Genomic DNA, 23,256 nt, shown 5'->3' on the forward strand with positions numbered 1-23,256 from the left:
AGATGGCCCAAGTCCTTGGGCCATTGCACTTATGTGGGAGATCCAGAAGCTCCTGGCCCCTGGCTTCAGATTAGCACAGCTCCACGGTTTGGGCCATCTGGGCAGTGAACCAGCGGATGGAAGATCTCTCTCTCTCTCCCTCTCTCCCTCTCTGCCTCTCTCCCTCTCTCCCTCTTCCTCTCTCTCTCCCTTTCTCCCTCTCTCCCTTTCTGCCTCTCTTCCTCTCTCCCTCTCTCTCTCTCTCTCTCTCTTTCTCTCTCTCTCTCTCCATCTCTGCCTCTGCCTCTCTGTAGTTCTGCCTTTCAAATAAATAAGTAAATCTTTTTAAAAAATTACCTTGGTGTTATTTTCTGCAGTGAGCAAGGTAAGAGGGTGTGTGTATGGGGGTGGGGGAGTACATATAGCAGTGTTTCCAAATGCTTCCTTCAACACTAAATTTTATTTTATTTTATTTTTTATTTTTTATTTTTTTATTTTTTGACAGGCAGAATGGACAGTGAGAGAGAGAGACAGAGAGAAAGGTCTTCCTTTGCCGTTGGTTCACCCTCCAATGGCCGCCGCGGCCGGCGCGCTGCGGCCGGCGCACCGCACTGATCCGATGGCAGGAGCCAGGAGCCAGGTGCTTTTCCTGGTCTCCCATGGGGTGCAGGGCCCAAGCACCTGGGCCATCCTCCACTGCACTCCCTGGCCACAGCAGAGGGCTGGCCTGGAAGAGGGGCAACCGGGACAGAATCCGGCGCCCCGACCGGGACTAGAACCCGGTGTGCCGGCGCCGCTAGGCGGAGGATTAGCCTACTGAGCCGCGGCGCCGGCCGAACACTAAATTTTAAAGAAACATATACAGCATAGGGGTCATTCCAAAATGGCTTTGATTGTCTCAAGCATCTTAGTTTTATGTCAGATATACATGGAAAATTTAGCATGACTGAGAATGAGCAATTCTTTTTGATATCGTTTTATGGTTAACTGACAATAGGTTTAGAAAAGCTATAGATTAAAAGGTAGAATTGCTGTGGTCTATCTTCAGTTTCTCCTCCCAGGGGTTGTGTAAAACTTGTAACCAGTTGAGGGGCAGCAGGCTAAAGTCCCTGCCTATAGAAGAAGCTCCTGACTCTTGGTTTCAGATTGGGCTACCTCTAGCCGTTGCGGCCATCTGGGGAGTGAACCAGCAGACGGAAGACCTCTTTATCTCTGTCTCTACCTCTCCCTACAACTCTGCCTTTCAAATACAAAAGAACCTTGTATCCAGTCACATTTTTAAAATGGCCTAATTTACTAACCCTCAATTTCTCATTTTATACTGTCAAGATATAAAACATCTCTTTTTTCAACCTAATATTGCTCTCTTCTAGGGAAGAAACTGATAATTCTTAGCTCCACTTACACAGTGCCTGAAAATGGAGTCCAGACTGCCTATTCCTTGCATTTTTAGAGACATTCATTCATCCCCCATGTGCTACAAGCATTGCTACCTATTTGGTTTTTATCCAGGCATGACTTTTCTCTCTATGTACCTATCTTGCAGATTTTTGTATGTCTATATGCCTAATGCAGATTATCTAATAATTAAGTATGTCCTTTTATGTAGCAGCTCAGAATGATTAACCATTTCTTTTCTAGGATCTGTTTTCTATCCCCTGTTGACTTATTCATTTTATGCTTACACAAATCTAGATGCATTCTGGAATGTATTTAGGCCAACATCGCTGCCTCTCACAGTTCTTCCTCCTAGGTAGTCCTGATGAGCTGTCACAGAACTCCAGAACTGTCTTCCAATGTGCAGCCTACTTACATATTTGTGTGGAAAAGTCCTAAGAATATATAAAGATTGGTTTGTCAGGGATGGATATTTGATGCAGCATCTTAAGTTGTCACTGTGATGCCTGTAGATTTGGTGGTTTAAGTCCTGGCTACTCTGCTTCCAATGTGGTTTCCTGCTAATACACATCCTGGGATGCAGTAGATGATGACTCAAACCCCTGGGCCCCTGCCAACTCTATGGGAGACCCTGATGGAGTTCTGGACTTCTTGCTTCAGCCTAATCCAGCCTTGACTGTTGTGGGCATGTAGTGAGTGAGCCAGCAGAATGGAAATTCTCTCTCTCCTCTGTTAGTCTTTTCTTTCCTTTCCCTTTTTCTCACTTTCTCCCTTTCAAATAAAATGAAAATAAATTTTAAAATATGTTCAATGTTGGATGACATTTTACTTCAGTTGTAACTGATTGTTTAGAAGCTGAGTTGTAGTTTTACAAGTCCAAAAGATTGAAGCATACTTTGCAGTTCAGATGATATTCTTTGGGCATGGGCATTTCAAAGGCAGAAAATGTTAACGGTCCCACCCTATGGGCATATCTGTGGATTCTATTCAAATAGTAGCACAAAATAACCAAAATTCAAGTTCCTTACAAGGAACTCTCACTCTAGATACAGCAATCAGGGAGCTGTCAAGCAAGATTTATCAATGTGAAAACTTGTAATAATTGAGAGATTATTACAGACTTCGGTTAATACTTTCAATTTAATGACTAGGGTTTGAGAGGGGAATAGAGGTAATAGGTAAACAGTTAATTGTTGTCAGTTGAAAATGTAGTGGGAGATGAGGAAGAGCCAATAGTGAATGGGAACTATATTTGAGAATGTTCCTGTATACTAAAGCAAAGAGAGTCATATAATGTCTAAGTAGATAAATTTTAAAAATAGAAGTCACTGAGGCACTTCTATATAAATCATGGGGAAGTAGTTATTAAATAAATTACAAAGAAGGAGTGTGTGAGAGAGATACCAAAGAGACATGCTTCTATAGATAAAAATGTGAAATTGAATATAATCAAATTTATATTTTGTGTATGTTTATATTTCTGAAATGAAATTTAAAAGATACACTACTAGTTTTATTTTTCCTGTGTCCTATGAATCATATAAGATTTCAGAATTAAAATATAGCTCAAAGTAATTCAAAATAATTACACAATTGAGAGGATTAATGGACTTTTGACTATAGTACAACATAATTTATTTACCTTGACACTTTTAATCTTATTAACGGGGTGACAGCACATACTTTTTCTTTTCAAATAATAGTTGATTAAAGCATTTACAGACCCAATTGCCATCACTGTCTGACAGTCCATGGCTAGAAGAGTGTTATGTCCTATTAATTCACATATAAATGCACTGATAGTCTTTAGACCACAATGTGAATGAATATTGCACATTTCATACTCTATCATATCTCATTGCATTAGTAGCCATGCATGTGATGAGGTCTGTAATATATGGCTGTTTTACAACATTTTCAAATGCACTTGTCATGAATGAAGTAGCCAAGTACTTCATTTAGCAATATCATTTTCAGAAAGCATGCGTCTCCAGGAGCAGGTTGGCATTTGAAATAATTGAAGTTGTTTTTCCTCTGTCTAAGGCTGAAAAGGCTCATGTAATTTCAGTAATTTTAACTTACATTATATTTTTATTTCAAAAGTTAAATCATGTTTTGATAAGGCCTCCTGTGTTCTCTTTTCATTGCTTGGACATTAATTTCTTATAACCATAGGGCTAGCACTTAACTTCTGGAGGCTTCTGTTTTTATATATAGAGTGCCACATGCCAAGTATGTTCATAGATAAGACATATAAAACCCCCTAGAATTTGGAACATAAATCACTCTAAAAATCTATATTTGATTTTCACATTACAAGGGAAAAGTAGGGTAGGGATAGTGTCTTAAAAAATCACTAGGAATTAGATGCAAAGTTCCAAAATACTCTAGTATTCTGAAGTATCACAACTTTATGAAAGTAAATTTCATTCTTTTTGGACTGTAACTTTATCAAGATTCATTGAAAAATTGTGGAATTTTAATGGATTTCCTCTTAATTGATAATTGACTACACTAAGGAATTCTTTCAAAATCTTTAGTTATAATGCAGTGGAGCATGCATGAGACTGTGTGCAATCTATAGAAATGGCAATGGGGAAAAATGGCTCTATTTTGTTTCTTATTTTTCATTAACTATTTGGCAAAATATTTATATATGCAATGTATGCAATATGATGATTTGATACATGTATACATTGTGTAATGAATATAAAACCAACTTTACACATATATCACCATACTTAGTTATCATAGCTGTGTATTTTCATTTATGAAGAAGACACTTAAATTAGCTTTTCAGAGTCAATTTTCAAATAAATAATACAATATAATTATCTATAGTCACCATGCTGTATTAGTTGGCTTTTGATTACACCAAAATATCTAAGAGAAGGTAATTTTGAAGGAATAAAGTTTTTTGGCTCAATGATTTGGAGGTTCTCTAAGGTCAAGAAAATCCCATTAGTTTGCTCATCTGGTGAGGCTGGAAGACAGCAATGAAGGAACATGTACAAAGAAACCATCACATGATGGGTCAGGAAGCAGAGAGAGTGCCTAGGCCCAACTCAGACTCATAAACACTCACTGAAAACTACATTCTGAAACACATCTAATGAATTTGACGACCAGACCCACTTCCTAAAAAGCATAAATGAAAATAGTCTCCATCCTTATTTAATTTATCATGAACATTAACTTATTTTCCATTAATGTAAGACCTTGGGGATCAAATCTTTAACAGATAGGCCTTTGGAGAACACCCAGACTAATATCTAAACTGTAGTACTGCGGCAGAAATTTGGCACAGTAGTTAAAATGCTGCTTAAAATGCCTGCATTTCATAATGAAGTGCCTGGGTTCAAGTTCTAGAACTACTTCTGATTCCAGCTTTCTATTAATGCACACCCCAGGAGTTAGCAGGTGATGGCTTAAGTACTTGAATCCTGTCACTCACATGGGAGATGCAGATTAAATGCTAGTCTACTATTAGCCTGGCTCAGCTTGGACTGTTGGGGACATGAGGAGTAAACCAATCAGTGAAAGTTTTCTCTACTTATCTTTGTTTGTCTCTGTCTCTCTGCCTTTTGAATAAGTGAGGTAAAAAAAAAAAAAAAAAAAAAAAAAAAAAAAAAAAAAAAAAAGCAAAACGTAGTCCATTCCTCAAATTTATTTGTATAACTTAAAACCTATATTCTATGACCAATATTCCAATATTTCTCCATGATCCAGCCCCTGGATACCAATAGTCTACTCTCTCCATTGATGAGTTTAATTTTTTTAAATTTTTTTATTTTTCACATATAATTGAGATCAATCATTATTTGTATTCCTGTGTCTGGTTTAGTTCATTTAGCATAATGACCTCCAAGTTTATCCATGTTGTTGCAAATGTCAAAGCTTCCTTCTCCTAGAAGGCTAAAAATATCCATTGGGTACATCTATTAAATTTCACTTATTTACCCATTAACAGAAACCTAAGTTGTTTCCATATCCATTTATCTCTTATTAATGACATTGAAACTTCTTTTTGAACAATATGCAACATGATGCGTATGATTATTTTTAAAATACATGGGATATCATTTTATCGAAAAAATCTGTGTAGTCCAAATTGCTATTATTGTACTTTCACTGAAGCAAAAGGATCAAAACTATAAATGTCGGCTGGCGCCGCGGCTCACTAGGATAATCCTCCGCCTTGCGGCGCCGGCACACCGGGTTCTAGTCCCGGTCGGGGCGCCGGATTCTGTCCCGGTTGCCCCTCTTCCAGGCCAGCTCTCTGCTGTGGCCAGGGAGTGCAGTGGAGGATGGCCCAAGTGCTTGGGCCCTGCACCCCATGGGAGACCAGGAGAAGCACCTGGCTCCTGCCATTGGATCAGCGCGGTGCGCCAGCCGCAGCGCGCCGGCCGCGGCGGCCATTGGAGGGTGAACCAACGGCAAAAAGGAAGACCTTTCTCTCTGTCTCTCTCTCTCACTGTCAACTCTGCCTGTCAAAAAAAAAAAAAAAACAAAAACAAAAACAAAAACAAAACAAAACAAAACTATAAATGTCTAGTTTTGAAGATATCATGGACCAGCTTCTGGATCTGGTAGACATTATTTTGAATACGGTCAGAAACTCTGTTAGTGTCCCAACATGGTGAGCTAGGGAATTGATACTAGAATTTTTCCCTAAGGGATGGACCATTTTTGCGGAATAAAAACTAGTAAATATTGTCAACACCACAGAATAAGGAACAGAAACTATTTAAACTGTAGAAAATCTTAGCAGAGATTAGAGGGCCCTTATAATTCACCTGGAAAAGCAGTGAAAGATGACACAATTACTTGGGCCCCTGCCACCCATGTAGGAAACCCAGATAGAGCTCTAGGCTCTGGGTTTTGGCGTGGCCCAGCTGCAGTCATGGAGGCCATTTGGAGAGTGATCTAGATGATGTAACTCTCTGTAACTCTGTCTTTAAGTAAATAAATAAATATATTTTTAAAAATAAGTGAAAGACTTTATTTTGTAAATATTTATTTATTTATTTATTTGAAATAGTTACAAAGAGAGAGGAGAGGCAGAGAGAGAGAGAGAGGTCTTCCATCCACTGGTTCACCCCCCAGTTGGCCACAATGGCCGGAGCTGCGCCAATCCGAAGCCAGGAGCCAGGAGCTTCTTCCAGGTCTGCCACATGACTCAGGCCTGGGAGACACAAATCCAATGAATTTTAGTGAATCTGGAGAAATGTTTTAAAGTAATGAAATTGTAATTAGTATGTATATAATCCATGACAGTATATTTTCATTGATCATTATACAGTGAACATCTGATATAGAAGAACCCCAAAATTAGTTGAAGGAGTTGACATAGAACCCCCAAAACTAGACCCACTTGTATGATGTGCAGAAAAGTCAATTGCTGACATCAATTTGTTGAAACAAAGGATATATTTATTGTAACATGCAGAGCAGGGAGTTGGATAGCTGTCATTGAATTTCCAAGCTCCCCAAGGGGTTAGGGCTGAAGTTGCTTATGAATCAAAGTTAGGAGATAGAGGTGCATCTACAGCTATTGGTCTGTGGTACTTGTGGTTCCTTAATAGGACAATAACTCTTCTTTTGTGATGAAAAAATGGGCTTCAACCAGTCTTGGGACTACATATAGGTGGTAGGTACTTCCTGCCCTGGGAATACAGTCACCCCCTCCCCACTGCCCAGATACAATTCTGGCCATCAAGAAGTTAATTATTAAAGCAACATTTGACCTCATGTGTATGGTTATAGGTTATAGGTACACCATTCCCTCAATTTAGTGAGTTAATTTTAGTAAGAAATTGATTAGTAATCATAGAGTAATGTCAAGAACACCTTAAGCTAACGGTAGGAGGCTGGGAACTTGTGATATCTTGCATCCTTCATTCAATGCATTTGTGTAAGTGTTCAGTTTCACATTCATTGGCATGGCTCAAAAAGATGTATTTTAGGTAGTAGGGACAAATTTCTCACAGGTAGAGGATTACTTTCAAAGGATATACTTGGCTAAAACTGAGCCTCAAAACATTGTCCTGAATGCATATACCAGGTCAGAGAACAACTTGGAGTCATTTGTGGGTTTGTATCTCCTTGACTCACTTTGGCTGTGAGAAATGCACAAGGAACAGCCACTCATTCCTACCTTCATGTGTGTGATGGCAATCGAACACACACACAGACACATCTACCTACATCCACACATAGCCACATACGTGTTCACATCCATACACAGACAACCACATACATGCCTGCATTCATCCACGACCAGCCACATGCCTAACCCTGTCTCCCAGTAGCTTAAATGGGTTTACAGAAGAAAGTGGCCCAGAACCAAACCACTATATAACAGATTTGTGGGCAGCTAGGCAAGCAGGTGGACCTGTCAGTTAACATGATACCAGTTACCATAGAGACAGAAATATAGGAACACGGAGATAAGCAGCCAAGGGCAAAAGGTGTGGGAACTTGATAAATACCATGTTTCTCAATTTCCTCAACACTTGTCTAGGCAGATTCCAGATACAGGCAGGGTAATTCCAGGTCTGGGGTGGAAACTGACTACTAGCTCCATGAAGTCCTCAGGCTGGCAGAAGACCTCTTTATCATAATATTAACCAGGTGACATTGTGCAGCAGCTCACAGGGAGCATCTTGGTAATGTTTTGAGACTGGACTTCCTGCTTGCTCACATCCTAGGGTGCACATTGTCTTCTTTCTTATGTAAACATTGTTTGCAGACAACCAGAGAAAAACATAGAAGAAATGTACAAGCTTTGATGCCTGGACATCAGAGTCTGGAAGATCCTTCATGATTATGCAAGACCAGGTCCTCCCTTCTTTGTGGCCTCTTTACAAACTCCACAACACTCTCATTTAGCAGGGTGATAATTCTTGGGACTCAGAGTTCTGTAACACCCTCATCTGTCAACATCCCTCAAACCTCATCCTCATTATTTTGATTTGGCACCATAGCAGGGATTGATCTTTTTGTAACCAGTTGCAAACAATTTTTAGACATATACTGAAAAATGATGCTAATGATTAATTTTAAGAAGGATATTTCCAGGAGTACAGAGTGAATATATGGATAAAGAACAAAGGCTTGACCACGGTTGCTCCAGATGACTAAGATGCGAGAGACTGTCTACATAACCCAAGTCAAATTGACCGGAAAGATAAGATTAATAGCTCTGTCTGGGCACTGCTTGTACAAGTGTAAGAAGATGTTTCTCTTGAATTCTTTGCAGGCTTTTATGAACAGTTTGCACTCATATAAATCAGATTGCCAAGTACATATCTTCTGGCAACAGTGCAGGATGTAAAACAGTTGAGTAGCATAGCTATACTATGTCAGAAGAGGGCTTAAATACAAATGTATTGGAGGGCATGCAAGAATTCTGCCACCTTGCGGCGCCGGCACACCGGGTTCTAGTCCCGGTCGGGGCGCCGGATTCTGTCCCGGTTGCCCCTCTTCCAGGCCAGCTCTCTGCTATGGCCAGGGAGTGCAGTGGAGGATGGCCCAGGTGCTTGGGCCCTGCACCCCATGGGAGACCAGGAAAAGCACCTGGATCCTGGCTCCTGCCATCGGATCAGCGCGGTGCGCCGGCTGCAGCGGCGGCCATTGGAGGGTGAACCAACGGCAAAAGGAAGACCTTTCTCTCTCTGTCTCTCTCTCTGTCCACTCTGCCTGTCAAAAAAAAAAAAAAAAAAAAGAATTCTGAGCATATGTGTTGTCATACCCCAAAATTGAGAAAAATATTTTTTTAAAAATTTTAATCAAGTATCAGATAGAAAATAACAAAGGCTTTAAGTTAAGGAAATAAGAGAAAAACAAAAGAAGTAAGCAATGAACTCTGTGACATACGCTTATGATTAAGATGGATAAATATAGATTGCACAGGCATAAGAAATATAAAAATTAAAGTACTTTTTAAATGGAACAAAGTTATGGCAATGCAAATTGGTACTAGACTATCTCTACAAAAGCAAATCATTGAGGTGAGAAAATGCAAGGAGGAGAAGAAAAATGAATTATATTGGTATATCCAGAATTATGAAAAAGAGTAGTAAAACCAAAAGAGAAGGGAATGAGAGTACTTAAAAAGGAGAATGTTCAAAAATTTATCTTATTTGCATTGGAGGAAATAGAGAAAGAATTGGTCATCTTGCATAGGAAAATATTTGAAACCGAGGGCCTGGGTATGAGATCAGGAGAAATGATTGTTATCATTTCTTGTTCTCAAGGAAAAAAATGGAATGAAAACCACTTTGAACCAAGAAGCAAAGCAAATGAAGTGAAAGTGAGAAAATAATGAAGTAAAACAAGTAATAAACATGAAGGAAAATAAAATCTAGTATATCATTAGTACTTACAATATTATCTGACTAAATCCTTTAATTAAAATACAGTCAGATTAATATTAAAAAACTGCCCAGATAATATTTACTTAAATATACTGTAAACATGAAAATTAAAGGAAAATTAAGAGATGAAACAATGGCTAATAGGCTTGTGCAACAAGAGATAAGCAAGAGTGGCAATATTAGTATCAGACAAGGTGGCATTTAATATTAAAAGCCATACATGATAAAGGCTGATAAAAGGGACATTTTTAAAAAATATTTATTCATCTAATTGAAATTTTTGAAAGGCAGAGTTACAAAGAAAGAGAGAGAGATAGAGAGTGAGAGAGTGAGAGAGAGAGAGAGAGAGATCAATCTTCCATAAGCTGGTTTTTCTCTCAAATGGTTGCAACAGCCAAAGCTGGACCTGTCTGAAGCCCTGAGCCAGAAGCTTCTTCCAGGTCTCCTACATGGCTGTAGAGGCCCAAGCACTTGGGCCATCCTCCACTGCTGTCCAGGTGCATTAGTAGGGAGTTGGATTGGAAGTGGAGCAGTGGGAAATCAAACCAGCACCCATATCTGATACTGACACAACAGGTGGAGGCTTTGTCCACTAAGCCACAGAGCTGTCAGCAAAGGTCATGCTTATACTTGATCTTAGCCAAAAGGCCAAGAAGTGATAAAGGTCATACTTATAAAAGAGATACTTCAGGGCCAGCGCTGTGACAAAGCAGGTAAAACCACCACCTGAAGTCTCAGCATTCCATACATTCCATATGGGCAACCAGTTCAAGTCCCGGCTGCTCCACTTTTGATCCAGCTCTCTGCTATGGCCTGGGAAAGCTGTAGAAGATGGCCCAAGTCCTTAGGCCCCTGCACCTGTGTGGAAGTTCCTGGTTCCTGGCTTTGGATGGGCTCAGCTTTGGCCGTTGCAGCCATTTGGTGAGTGAATCACTGGTTGGAAGACCTCTCTCTCTCTGCCTCTCTGTAACTCTGCCTTTCAAATAAATAAATAAATCTTTTAAAAATAAGAGATATTACTTATAAATCTGTATATGTACAATGAAAAAGTAGATGAAAAAAGATCACAGTTAGAAATGATAGGGCCAGTGCTGCAGTGCAGTGGGTTAAAGCCATCGCCTACATTGGCAGCACTCCATAGGGACACTGGTTCAAGTCCCACATGCTCCACTTCTGATCCAGCTCCCTGCTAACATGCCAGAGAAAGCAGCAGAGGATAGTCCAAGTGCTTGGGCCCTTGCACCCATGTGGGAGACTTGGAAGAAGTTCCTAGTTCCTGATTTCAGACTGGCCAAATCCTGGCCATTGTGGTCATTTGGGGAGTGGACCAGCAGGTAGAAGATCTCTCTCTCTTCTCTCTCTCTCTCTCTGTAACTTTATCTTTCCAATAAACATATCTTAAAAACAAAAATAAATGACAATGCTTACTAAAATACAATAATATTTAAATTATGACAATGACTCTCTAATTTGGGTAGATGTAATAAAAATCAGTTGAACGGTTAACAATCTGTCCCAGAACTCAGGTGGACCCTATTTGTAATAATAGATAAAATAAACATAAGAGGGTGAAATAATTAACTATGATTGCTTCTATTTAGAAATTTGCATTGTATTATTTCATAAAGGTTAATTTTAATCTACTTTGAATCTTGCAATAATTAAATTCAGAAAATACTTATTCCATAAAGAATCATACAATTTCTTGCTTACTTTTAAATCAGCTATGCACCAAGAAAGTAAAAAATAAGAATTTACCTACCGCAACTATGGGTTTATGATATTCAAGTCACAGGCTTAGCATGAATGATGAAGCATACTATAAGGAGGGTAACATATTCTTTAATGAAGAAACTAGGAGAAAAGAGTTAGAAAGTTGTTTACTACTCTTTTGACTTTGCCTTTAGTTTGTAGGGGTTATATTTCCCCTGTTGAGAGAGAACTTGCAAAAGATCCAGTGTTTTGATGTATAGTATCTGAACTCCAAAGAGAATGTAATCTTTGTGGCAAGCGATCCAAAAGAAGTCCTCATGGAATTTGAGCAAGCTCTGAAAAAGATAACCACAGCAGCAGGCTGCTTCTCTAGAAATGAAACACTTCTAAGAACAAACAGAAACACGCAGTCCTGGTTTATTCAGTTTTTATATGTCTGTTTTGTACTAATAATTTCTATATTTTTAAAACAATCTCAGGATAACAAGAATGATTTTTTCCAAAAATATGTAAAAAACACAATTAGTTGAATGCTTAACTCCAATTCCTAGAACCAAATTATAGCCTTTACATAGTTGAATTTATGAGATCTAACACCTAGGGGACTTTTATCATTTTGTATAAAAATAATAACAGAAAATCCTAGACTATGTAAATATGGATACTTTATTTTCTATCAATAAAATTATAACTGATATCATTATTTTATGAACTCAATTATAATATTTTATGCAAATGTATTCTAAGGATCTTCATTATAGGGAATGAATATTATTAGGCTAGTATTTTTATAATAGATATTTAGAGTTAGTGTGAAATATTAAGAATGTTGAAAATTATATTAAATTACTTACATTTAGTGACTAGAAATGAAAGGCCTCGTTGACAGAATTTTCTGTTTTTATATGACTTTATGTGATTAAATTTTAAAAATCAACAACAAAAAAGACATTAGCAAGGAGCAGAATCATTTTTTTTCCTTCTTAAAAATTCTTAGGAGCAGGTTTTTAGCACAGTGGAAGAGACACCATTTCGGACACCCACGTCCACTTTGCTGTGCATGGCTTCCTATTAATAGGCACTCAGGAGGTAGGAGATGATGGCTTAGGTACTTGAGTCCCTGCCAACCCCATAGGAGGCCTGAATTAAGTTCTCTCAGCTCCTAGATTCAGGACAGCCTGGTAGGGATGCTGTAAGCACTTGGGTAGTGAAGAACTAAATGCAAGATCTCTAGCAGTCTATCTGTGTCTCTCTGACTTTCAAATAAATAAATATTTCAAAAATTCTTTATTTTACTCAAAGTTAATTCAGCTATTTAATAATTCAGCATGCATCATGAAGCAGTTGATATTCATCATAAACCAATTTATATTTTTGCAAGTGATCTCATTGTTTTAGGTTGGATTTTTCTCCCACACTAACTTTGGGATATTAACTCCCTCATACATAGTTCATTTTAGGTGAATAAGGAGGAATCTGGACCGAGGAAGCCGAAGAAGAACATTGAGAGTGCAGAAAGGAAGACACAAGCCAGTGAAAGGTTAGGCTAATTAGTGTTGGTGAGTTAATTATCATGTTTATGTAAGACTCAAGGCCCTGGGAATCAGAGGAGATTTTGAAAAGCACCCATCCTTATTTTCAGATCAAAAAACAAAGAAATCAGGTGTTGATGGCTGCTATGGGGAAAGTAAAAGTCTTGAAGCTGCCCTGTATAAGCTGCAGCTTATAAGGATCTCTCAGAAAAAGCTCTCAGGCAATGAAGAATGGCAACGATGAGTCAGTCACTGGAGCTACCTGTAGCAAGGCTTTGCTGTGGCATGCATGAGATAGCATAAATGTGGGACAGCTAGATGCTTCTACACCTGTTTGGGGCATAATGAAGTCCATAACATCTTTTTGTTTTCTACTAGAGACAAAAATTAAGAGGTAGTAAAATAAAATTCCATGATTATATACATTTATTGACAAAAGATAAATTTCACCTAATATTTATTATAACAAATAGGAGTGTAGCTTAGTGAAAGGAACTGGGTTTTGTTTTCAACAGCTCTAAATTACATCCCACACATAAGTTCTCATAGGTGTGTGATTTTTAGAATGGTTCTTAACCTTTTTGAACCTTAGTTTTCTCAGAGGGAAAAGTGATTGTGATGTCATGTGAGTTATACTGTAGTTAAATGAAGTTAAATAACAATTCCAAGGAGCCTAATGTAACACAGATATATTTGGCATCAAAATGCAAGTTTGTTTATCTATTCACACGGTTATTTTGGTTAAAAAGACAATATATGAAATGTAATTACTGGTGCTTTGTTAACTTTTCAAATTTCTATATGGGAATTAATTATGAATTAAAATTTGAAGATTTCCCTTTTATTTGTTCTCTTTTCTTCTGTTTTTATTAGTGTGCCTTGCACTATCTTCCCATTTTTTTGTTTTATTTTGTATCACTTTTCATTTTCTTTTTTAATTTTTTTTTTTATTTTTTTTTTATTTTTGATAGGCAGAGTGGACAGTGAGAGAGAGAGACAGAGAGAGAAAGGTCTTCCTTTGCCGTTGGTTCACCCTCCAATGGCCGCCGCTGCAGCCGGCGCACCGCGCTGATCCGATGGCAGGAGCCAGGATCCAGGTGCTTTTCCTGGTCTCCCATGGGGTGCAGGGCCCAAGCACCTGGGCCATCCTCCACTGCACTCCCTGGCCATAGCAGAGAGCTGGCCTGGAAGAGGGGCAACCGGGACAGAATCCGGCGCCCCGACCGGGACTAGAACCCGGTGTGCCGGCGCCGCAAGGTGGAGGATTAGCCTATTGAGCCACGGCGCCGGCCCTTTTTTAATTTTTTATTCCCAAAATACTGTCCTCTAATGTCTCCTACAGCTCACTAGTTTGTTAATTGTAAATTTCACTTCAATAGTTTGGTTTAGTTTATACATTTTTCTTGTTTCATCTAGTTTTTAAAAATAACTTTGCTTTCAATACATGCTGCCCTCCCTTTATGATTCTTAGTTCCTATTATTTTCCATCCTGTTCAAGTGTTAAATATTGATTTAGACTTTTTTAAAGATGTATTGATTTTATTTATTTGAAAGACAGAGTTATACAGAAAGGGGAGAGTTATAGAGTGAGAGAGATCTTCCACCCACTTGGACACTCTCCAAATTGTCACAATGGTAGAGGCTGTGCCAAGCTGAAGCCAGGAGCCTGGAGGTTCTTCTGGACCCTTGGACCATCTTCTGCTGCTTTCCCAGATGCATTCACAGGAGTTCAAATGAAAGTGGAACCAAATTTAATATTAAATCAACAACAACAGTATGATGCCAAAAATGTTAATTCCACACAAATACTTTACTTGAATTTTCTTTGCAGCAGTATTCATCAAGCAAAAATTGGAAACAAATTCTATTTTTATCAAATGATGAATTGATACACATTATCAGTTGACTATCTTTCCAATAAAATACTATTCAGTGGTAAAAATGTTTTTTAAAGTTATAAAAATGTTACACTGTACACAAAATAATAAGAAAAATTCTAAAACTCCAAAAGATAAAAACAAGCAAAAGACATACACAAACAATTCAGTGAAAAGGAAACACAGATATATGTGAAAAAATCATATTTTTCAAATATATTAATGATGAAAAGTATAGATTGAAATAGCTTGCAGAAGATTCTCAATCCTCCAGAGGCCTTGTTAGGAAAGCGAAAGATTGCTAGTCAAAGATGACACTCTTTGAGGAATTTCATTATTCCTCAAAGGAAAGAGGAGTTTTCATTACTCTGGGCAAGATACCTGATGAGAAGGAGCTGGGCTGTCCTCTCTTGGCCAGAGGAGAGATAGCAGTTCTATCTGTGGGTTGCAATGTCTAATTGCCTCAGGTTGCCAAAGGTATCCTTGGGGCTGCCCTGCTTAGACTGCCACTTGAGTAAGGCTGTGATTGATTGGGAACAGTCAAGCAAGCTTGGGCAATGTAGCCTGCTACATCAAGCCTGGCTCGGAACTTTCATAACTGACTTGCTGTAACATTTCAAGGGAGAGAAGATATTTTAAGATGACTACAACTGAAAGCTCACCATACATTCACATTTTAGAGACAATACAAAAGCCCAATTTCAGCCATCAATTTGTAGATTAGTTACATGAGCAGTTTATAAGGTATAAAGGCTTAAATCACTCTAAGGGAGTTTCTGATGATAAAAGAAAGTCATAGTAATATCAAGTGATTGGAGGATGAGAGTGTCTTAGCCCCAGGTATAATATGGTGCCAGAGACTCTGAACCTAAAGAAAGACATTCTGAAGATATCCTTATCAGGGAACTTAAAAGTATATAGGAAAATGTGTTTTGCTGAATTGTTTCCAGATCTAAACTGTAAGATCAGTCATTGAGGGAAACAATCTCTCATTCAGTTTTGTGGTTCAGGCAACTAACAGCGTGATAGCAGGTGCTCAATAAATATTTGTAAAAAATGTATTAATCCTTAATTTAATAGTGTGGTTATAAAGCACCAAATTTCACTGCAAATGTGTATCCTGGAATTGGGATAAACAGTCTGAAATCTTTTTCATGTTTCCTTTGCTTGCTGGGCTATCTATCCTTTGTCAGCTATCCAATTACCAGTTATAATTAAGTACTATTACACAGCTTGCTTCCAGACAAATATTTGTATGCCAAATCTGTGAACCAGACGATATTCATCCCTTGTCAGCATGTGATCAATTTTTTAAATAAGGAGAATATCAATGTATTTAAACATCCTTGCCAAATATTTATAATTCTGAGTGCTTTAAAATCTATCCAGATGGAGTCTGCCTTATTGATTTATAAAGGTGAGATCATCTTGTTTTGGTTGTCAGATTTTTGTAATTTATAATACATTTCTTCCTTTCAAAGATTTTTTTTCTTTCAGCTATCCCACAATTGACTACTCCCTAAAGCATTTCAAGGCAGAAAAACAGGTTTTCTTTACAAAAAGTTTATCCACTTATTAATCATTAATTAAGCATGAAAATACATGAATGTTACAGATATTAAAATCTGTTAAAATTGATACCTTAATTAAACAATGCTTATATTTCCTAACATAATATTATAAAAGTTGAAGAAATTGGAAATAACTAATATAGTACTGCAGCCATATTAACATTATCTGATATAATTATGACATTTATGATGTGATTTAAATTGTTAAAATGTATATTAAGAGGAGATAAATTAATTTGAGAGTGCTGATATTTTAATTTTTTGGTTACACTTTGAAAACTGTTTTCCTTTGAAACTGAGCCCCCATACAGTGCCTTGAAGAAAGCCGCTGGATGCTGCCAGATCCCAGCCTCTCAGGTTCCCGAACAAAGCCTAACTTGCCCTTGCCTTTTTTTTTTTCTTTTTTTAGCAGAAATCAACTTCTTATCTCCCACCAAAAAAAAAAAAAAGAAAAAATGGAGAACTCACTGGGAGGATCAAAATGCATCACCCACAGAAAAGTACCGGAAACAAAAGAAGGACTATGTTTACAGAATATAGACTGAAGGAAAATATCTGCAAAGAAGTGAGGGAAAAAGCAAACAGCACAGAGACTCTGAAAGTCAGCAGAGAAAGAGAAACAAATCATACTGCAGCTCCTACTTCTTGGTTGGGTACTGGGGAAGGTGGATAAAAGGTAAGCACCATTGTAGGAAAGCAGCAGCCCTGTATATAGAGAATGCCACAGTCCTCACTGACTGTAAGCCAGTCTAAATGAGCTGAAGGGAGTCTGAGTGAATACTTTGTTCCAAAAAAGGAATCCACATTGCCTCCTTCTGCCCTGCAAAGCACCACACCTGAGTTGCTGTTGAAGAGATACTGAACTCCATTCTTTCTTAAAGGGCATCAAGCAGCACTGTCATTACCAGAAGTCCCAAACCCAGATCTAGGGTACCTTCTAGGAAGAGAGAAGATTCTTGGAACCTAGAGTTAAATATTTCTGGAAAACAGCCCTATAGGTATACTCATTCACTCTGCATGATCTAAGGAAACCCCCCTCAGTTTCTCAGGGCTTAGCACCAACAGCATTCTACAGATAAGTCAGAGGACCATACCTAATGAAGTTCCTTTATGCTTTTTTTATGCAGTGTGCTGAGTACCCAGGGTTTAAGCCTTGGCATCATCCTTGCATGCCAAGTGCCCTGCAACTTTGGGACAGTTGTAATTGATGCTACAACTCCTGAAATAACTTGCACTCACCTGTGACATCTGCAAGGCCTTTCCTATATTCCTCTGCTTCAGGCTGTTGGGTGCCAGTCCACAATCCCCTGGATATCTGACACTCACGCTGTGAGATCTGTGTAAGGATAACCACTGCATCTTAAAACTATAGGAATGTTAATATAAATAGTAAATTCCCCAGGGTCATTAGGACCTACTGTTTGGGACCCAGGAAAAACCTTACCTGCCTTCCACTGCTTCAGACCCACATACTAGTACAAAATCCCATACATAACTATATCTACCCCAAATCCTGGGACAAGTTCCCCTTGACATTCTCCCATTCTGGGACTAGGGTTTTTGGTGCTATGAGCCCCATCATCAGTGACACCCACACAATAAGATCCAGGGACTATCTCAACCACATAACACAAACCAAGAACCATAAGTATTGATACTACACAAACTCCAGCATCACTCAGACTTGCTGGGACAAGAGGACAAGGCCTTCTGTGTCCTAAAGTAACATGAACATGGCTAGAACCAACACACAAAGCATTGTGTTATTGACACCAACTTCTCTGGGGACTGAAAGACACACACCTTTGAAAAGTACCTGCATTTGAAAGTCATAATACTACCTCCATGAACTGCTGTAGACTAGACAACTGGGGCAATCATGGAAACTGATGACATTGATTATAATGGAAAAAATCTCAAAGATTATACTCCATCGCTCACCTAGAACAAATATTAAAGCAACAGGTGCTGGTTGTGGCACAGAGGGTAAAGCTGCCACTTTTGATGCCAGCATCTCATATCAAAGTGATAGGTCAAGTGCCATCTGCTTTGCTTCTGCACCAGCTCCCTGCTAGTATGTCTGTAAAAACGGCAGAATATGCCTCAAGTATGTGGGACTCATGAGCCCAGTGTGGGATATTGGCATGGAATTCCTGGCTCCTGGATTCAGCCTGGACCAGATCTGGCTGTTGCATGCATTTGGGGAGTGAAGAAATAGGTGAAAGATTTCTCTATTTGTACCTCTCCCTTTCAAATAAATTTTAAAAAGCAACAATTATGTTCTACTCCATATACCATCTGGGAAAAAAAGTATTTTCCAAGAAAACCAACTCCATAAATAAGGAGAAACTATAATACCATATCTAAAGATATCAATGTAGAGATACAGATAATATGAAGAAACAAGGAAGCATGACAACTCCAGAAGAACACAATAGTCTAACAGAAATAGAGCCTAATGAAGGAAATCTATTAAAAGCTTAAAAATGCGTCAAAATAATGTTTTTAAGGATTTCAAGCAAGATGCAAGAGAATATTGACAGCTTAAAGATATTACAAAAAAAAGAAAATTGGGGCTGGCGCTGTGGCACAATGGATTAAGCTGCTGACTACAATGTTGGCATTCCATAAGGGCACCAGTTCAAGTCCTGGCTGCCCTACTCCCAATTCATTCTCTGATAATGCACCAAGGAAAGCAATGGGAAATGGCCCCAAAAACTTGTGCCCCTACACTCACATGGGAGACCTGAAAGAAGCTCCTGTCTCCTGGATTCTGATTAGCCTACCTTCGGTCATTGCAGCCATTTGGGGAATGCCCCAGTGGTTGGAAGCTCTCCCTCTCTCTCTGTAACTCTTCCTTTCAAATAAAAAAATAAAAAATAAAGAAATGAGAAAAATAATGTATGATATGAAGGAAAAAAATAAAAAGCTAGAGCCGTTAAAAGGAGCCACATAGAATATTTGGAGCTGAAAACTTCAGTCAATGAAATAAAAAATACAATTGAGACTTACCTTCAATAGCATAATAAGCCAACTGGAAGAAAAAAAATTCTGATCTTGAGGACAAGACTTTTGAAATAACCCAGTCAGGAAAAAAAATAAAGAGGAAAGAATTTAAACAATGAAGAAGCCCTGTAAGTCACATGGGATACCATTAAAGAAACAAGCATTTATATTACAGGGATTCCTGAAGGAGAAAAGAAGCAAAAAGTTATTGAGAATGTACTGAATGAAATAATTGCTGAAACTTTCCCAAGTCTTGAAAGATATATTGACATCCTAATACAAGAAGTTCAAAGGACCCCTACCACATGCAAGCAAAAAGGATTTTCTCAAAGTCATAAGTCATATTGTAGTCAAATTATCAGAAGTCAAGGACAAGCAGAGAATCCTAAGCAGTGAGAAAAAAAAATGTTATGTAATATATATAAAGGAAAAGTCATTAGACAAGGATTTTCAACAGGATCTCTACAGGACAGAGGAGAGCAGGATGATATATTCGAGGTCTTGATAGAAAAAATATATAACCAAAAATATTACATATGCTGATGATACCCTTTAGAGGTGAAGGAGAGGGCCTAGCATGGGGCACGGCGGGTAAGGCAACCACCTGCAATGAGATGCCTGCAATGCTGGCATCTCATATGGGTGCCAGTTCAAGTTCTGGCTGCTCCATTTCCAATCCAGCTCCCTTCTAATGGCCTGGAAAAGCCATGGAAGATAGCCCAAGTGTTTGGGCCCCTTCACCTAGATGGAGACTCCTAGCTCCTGGCTTTGGACTGGCCCAGCCCCAGCTTTTGTGGCCATCTGGAGAGTGAACCAGTCAGTAGAAGATCGATGTCTATCTCTCTCTCCCTCTCTCTCCACCTCTTTCTCTTCAACTTGGACTTTAAAATAGATAAATAAATCTTAAAAAAACACAATAGTACAAAATTTATTTACATAGCAAATAGACTCAGTAACCAATCAACAAAATGACAGCTGTTAGTTCTAATCTATCAACAGTAACCCTGAATATAAATGAACTAAATTCCTTAGTCAGAATAAATAAGTTTTCTGAATGAATTTAAAAAACAAGAGGCAAGTATATACTGCCTACAAGAAACTCATTTCACAGGTAAAATGCATGTACTCTAAAATTGAAGGTTAGAAAAAGATATAGCATGAAAATGGAAACCAAAAATAAGTGGGAGTAGCCATACCCATATCAGATAAAACAGACTTCAAATCAGAAACTGTAAAAAAGATAAAGAAGGACATTATATGTTGCTAAGTTCTTCTCAGCAAGAAGACTTAGTAATCATGAACATATATACCTCAAACACAAGACTACCCAGATGTATAAAGCAATTTTTATTAGGCCTGAAGGGAGTTACAGATTCCAATATAGTAATAGTGGGATGCATCAACATCCTACTGTCAACAGTGGATGGATCATCCAGACAGAAAATTAACAATGACATAGCAGAGTTGAACCATACTATAGAGAAAATGGACTCAGACATTTACAGAACATTTCATTCAAAAGCTACAGAATACTCATTCTTCCCATCAATGCATGAAACATTTTATATTATAGAACTATATATTAGGCCACAAATCAACTATTAGTTAATTTTTAAAAATTGAAATTATATCATGCATCTTCTCATATTCCTCACAAAGAATTTAAACTAAAAATAAGCAATAAGAAGAATAGAAAATTTAGAAATATATGAGAATTGAATAATACACTGCTGAATGACCAATGAATCATGAAGAAATTAAAAAGGGTACAAAGAAGATTTCTTAAAACAAATGAAAATGAAAACAAATCACAACCTGTGGGATACAGCTAAAGCAATATTAAGAAGGATGTTTATGGCAATAAATGTTTTCATTTGAAAATAGAAAAGCTTGGGGCCAGTGCTTTGGCATAGCAGGTAAAGTGTCAGCTGTACTGCAGGCATCCTATATGGGCGTCAGTTCGAGACCCAGCTGCTCCACTTCCGATCCAGCTCTCTGCTGTGGTCTGGGAAAGCAGTAGAAGATGGCCCATGTTCTTGGGCCCTTGTACCCATGTGGGAGATCCGGAAGAGGCTCCTTGCTCCTAGATTCAGATAGCCTCAGCTCTGGCCATTTTGGCCATTTGGGGAGTGAACCAGCAGATGGAAGACCTCTCTCTCTCTCTTTCTCTGGCTGTGTGTCTCTCTCTCTGCCTCTGCCTCTCTGGCTACAAATAAATAAATAAATAAATAAAATCTTTTTTAAAAATTAAAAAAATAAGAGCTTTAAATAAATCATCTAATGATACATTTCAAATACTTAGAAAAACAAGAATTAAGAAAGGGCTAAAATTATCAAGAGGCAAGAAATTGTATGAATCAGAGCAGAAATAAATAAAATTGAGAGTAAAAAAATATGGGCTGGTGCAGCAGCTCAGTAGGCTAATCCTCTGCCTGCAGCACTGGCACCCCGGGTTCTAGTCCCGGTCGGGGTGTCGGATTCTGTCCCGGTTGCTCCTCTTCCAGGCCAGCTCTCTGCTGTGGTCCAGGAGTGCAGTGGAGGATGGCCCAAGTGCTTGGGCCCTGCACCCGCATGGGAGACCAGGAGAAGCACCTGGCTCCTGGCTCCTGGCTTCAGATCGGCACAGCACGCCAGCTGAAATGCGTCGGCCATAGCGGCCACTTGGGGGGGGTGGTGAACCAACGGCAAAGGAAGACCTTTCTCTCTGTCTCTGTCTCTCTCACTGTCTAACTCTGCCTGTCAAAAAAAAAGTAAAAAAAATACAAAAGATCAGTAAAACAAAATATAATTTTCTGAAAAAATGAATAGGCATACCTTTAGCATATTGAAAAAGAGAAAAAGAAAATAGAAAAATTAAGTAAACAGAAATGGAGATGCAAAGGAGACATTAAAACTGATACCATAGGGGCCGGTGCCGTGGCTCACTTGGTTAATCCTCTGCTTTGCGGTGCCGGCATCCCATATGGGCTCCAGGTTCTAGTCCCGGTTGCTCCTCTTCTGGTCCAGCTCTCTGTTGTGGCCCAGGAGGGAAGTGGAGGATGGCCCAGGTGCTTGGGCACCTGCACCTGTGTGGGAGACCAGTAGGAAGCACCTGGCTGCTGTCTTCGGGTCGGTGCAGCGCCAGCCGTAGTGGCCATTTTGGGGGTGAACCAATGGAAGGAAGACCTTTCTCTCTGTCTCTCTCTCTCATTGTCTATAACTCTACCTGTCAAATAAAAAAAAAATTAAAAGAAAAAAAAACTGATACCACAGAAATACGGAATATCATAAAAAACTTGTATTAACAACTATAAGCCAAATTGTAAAACCTTGAAGAAATCAGATATATTTCTTGATACATATGACCAATATTGAATCAAGAAGGTATAGAAAATCTAAAGAGACCCATTATAAGTAAGGAGAGGCAGCAGTCACTAGAAGTCTTCTGTGGAAGTAAAATTCAGGACCTGATGGCTTTGTAATTGAATTCAAAAAAGACCTCAAGAACAACTAACTCCAGTACTTTTCAAATACTTTTCAAGCTATTCCAAACTGCTGAAATGATGGAACTCTGCCAAACTTCATAGATAGAATAGATTAGTCTTCCATTGGTGTGATCAGTTGCTATCCATCGCTGTTCCAGAGGGAGAGCTGGAGAGTGCAATTCTTTTTTTTTTTTTTTTTTTTTTTTTTTTAAACAGGTAGAGTGGATAGTAAGACAGAGAGACAGAAAGGTCTTTCTTTTGCCGTTGGTTCACACTCCAATGGCTGCCACAGCTGGCGCGCTGCGGCCGGTGTACCGCTCTGATCCGAAGGCAGGAGC

The sequence above is a fragment of the Oryctolagus cuniculus genome, chromosome 7 (genome assembly GCF_964237555.1).
Source record: "Oryctolagus cuniculus chromosome 7, mOryCun1.1, whole genome shotgun sequence".
In the NCBI taxonomy this organism is placed as follows: Eukaryota; Metazoa; Chordata; class Mammalia; order Lagomorpha; family Leporidae; genus Oryctolagus; species Oryctolagus cuniculus.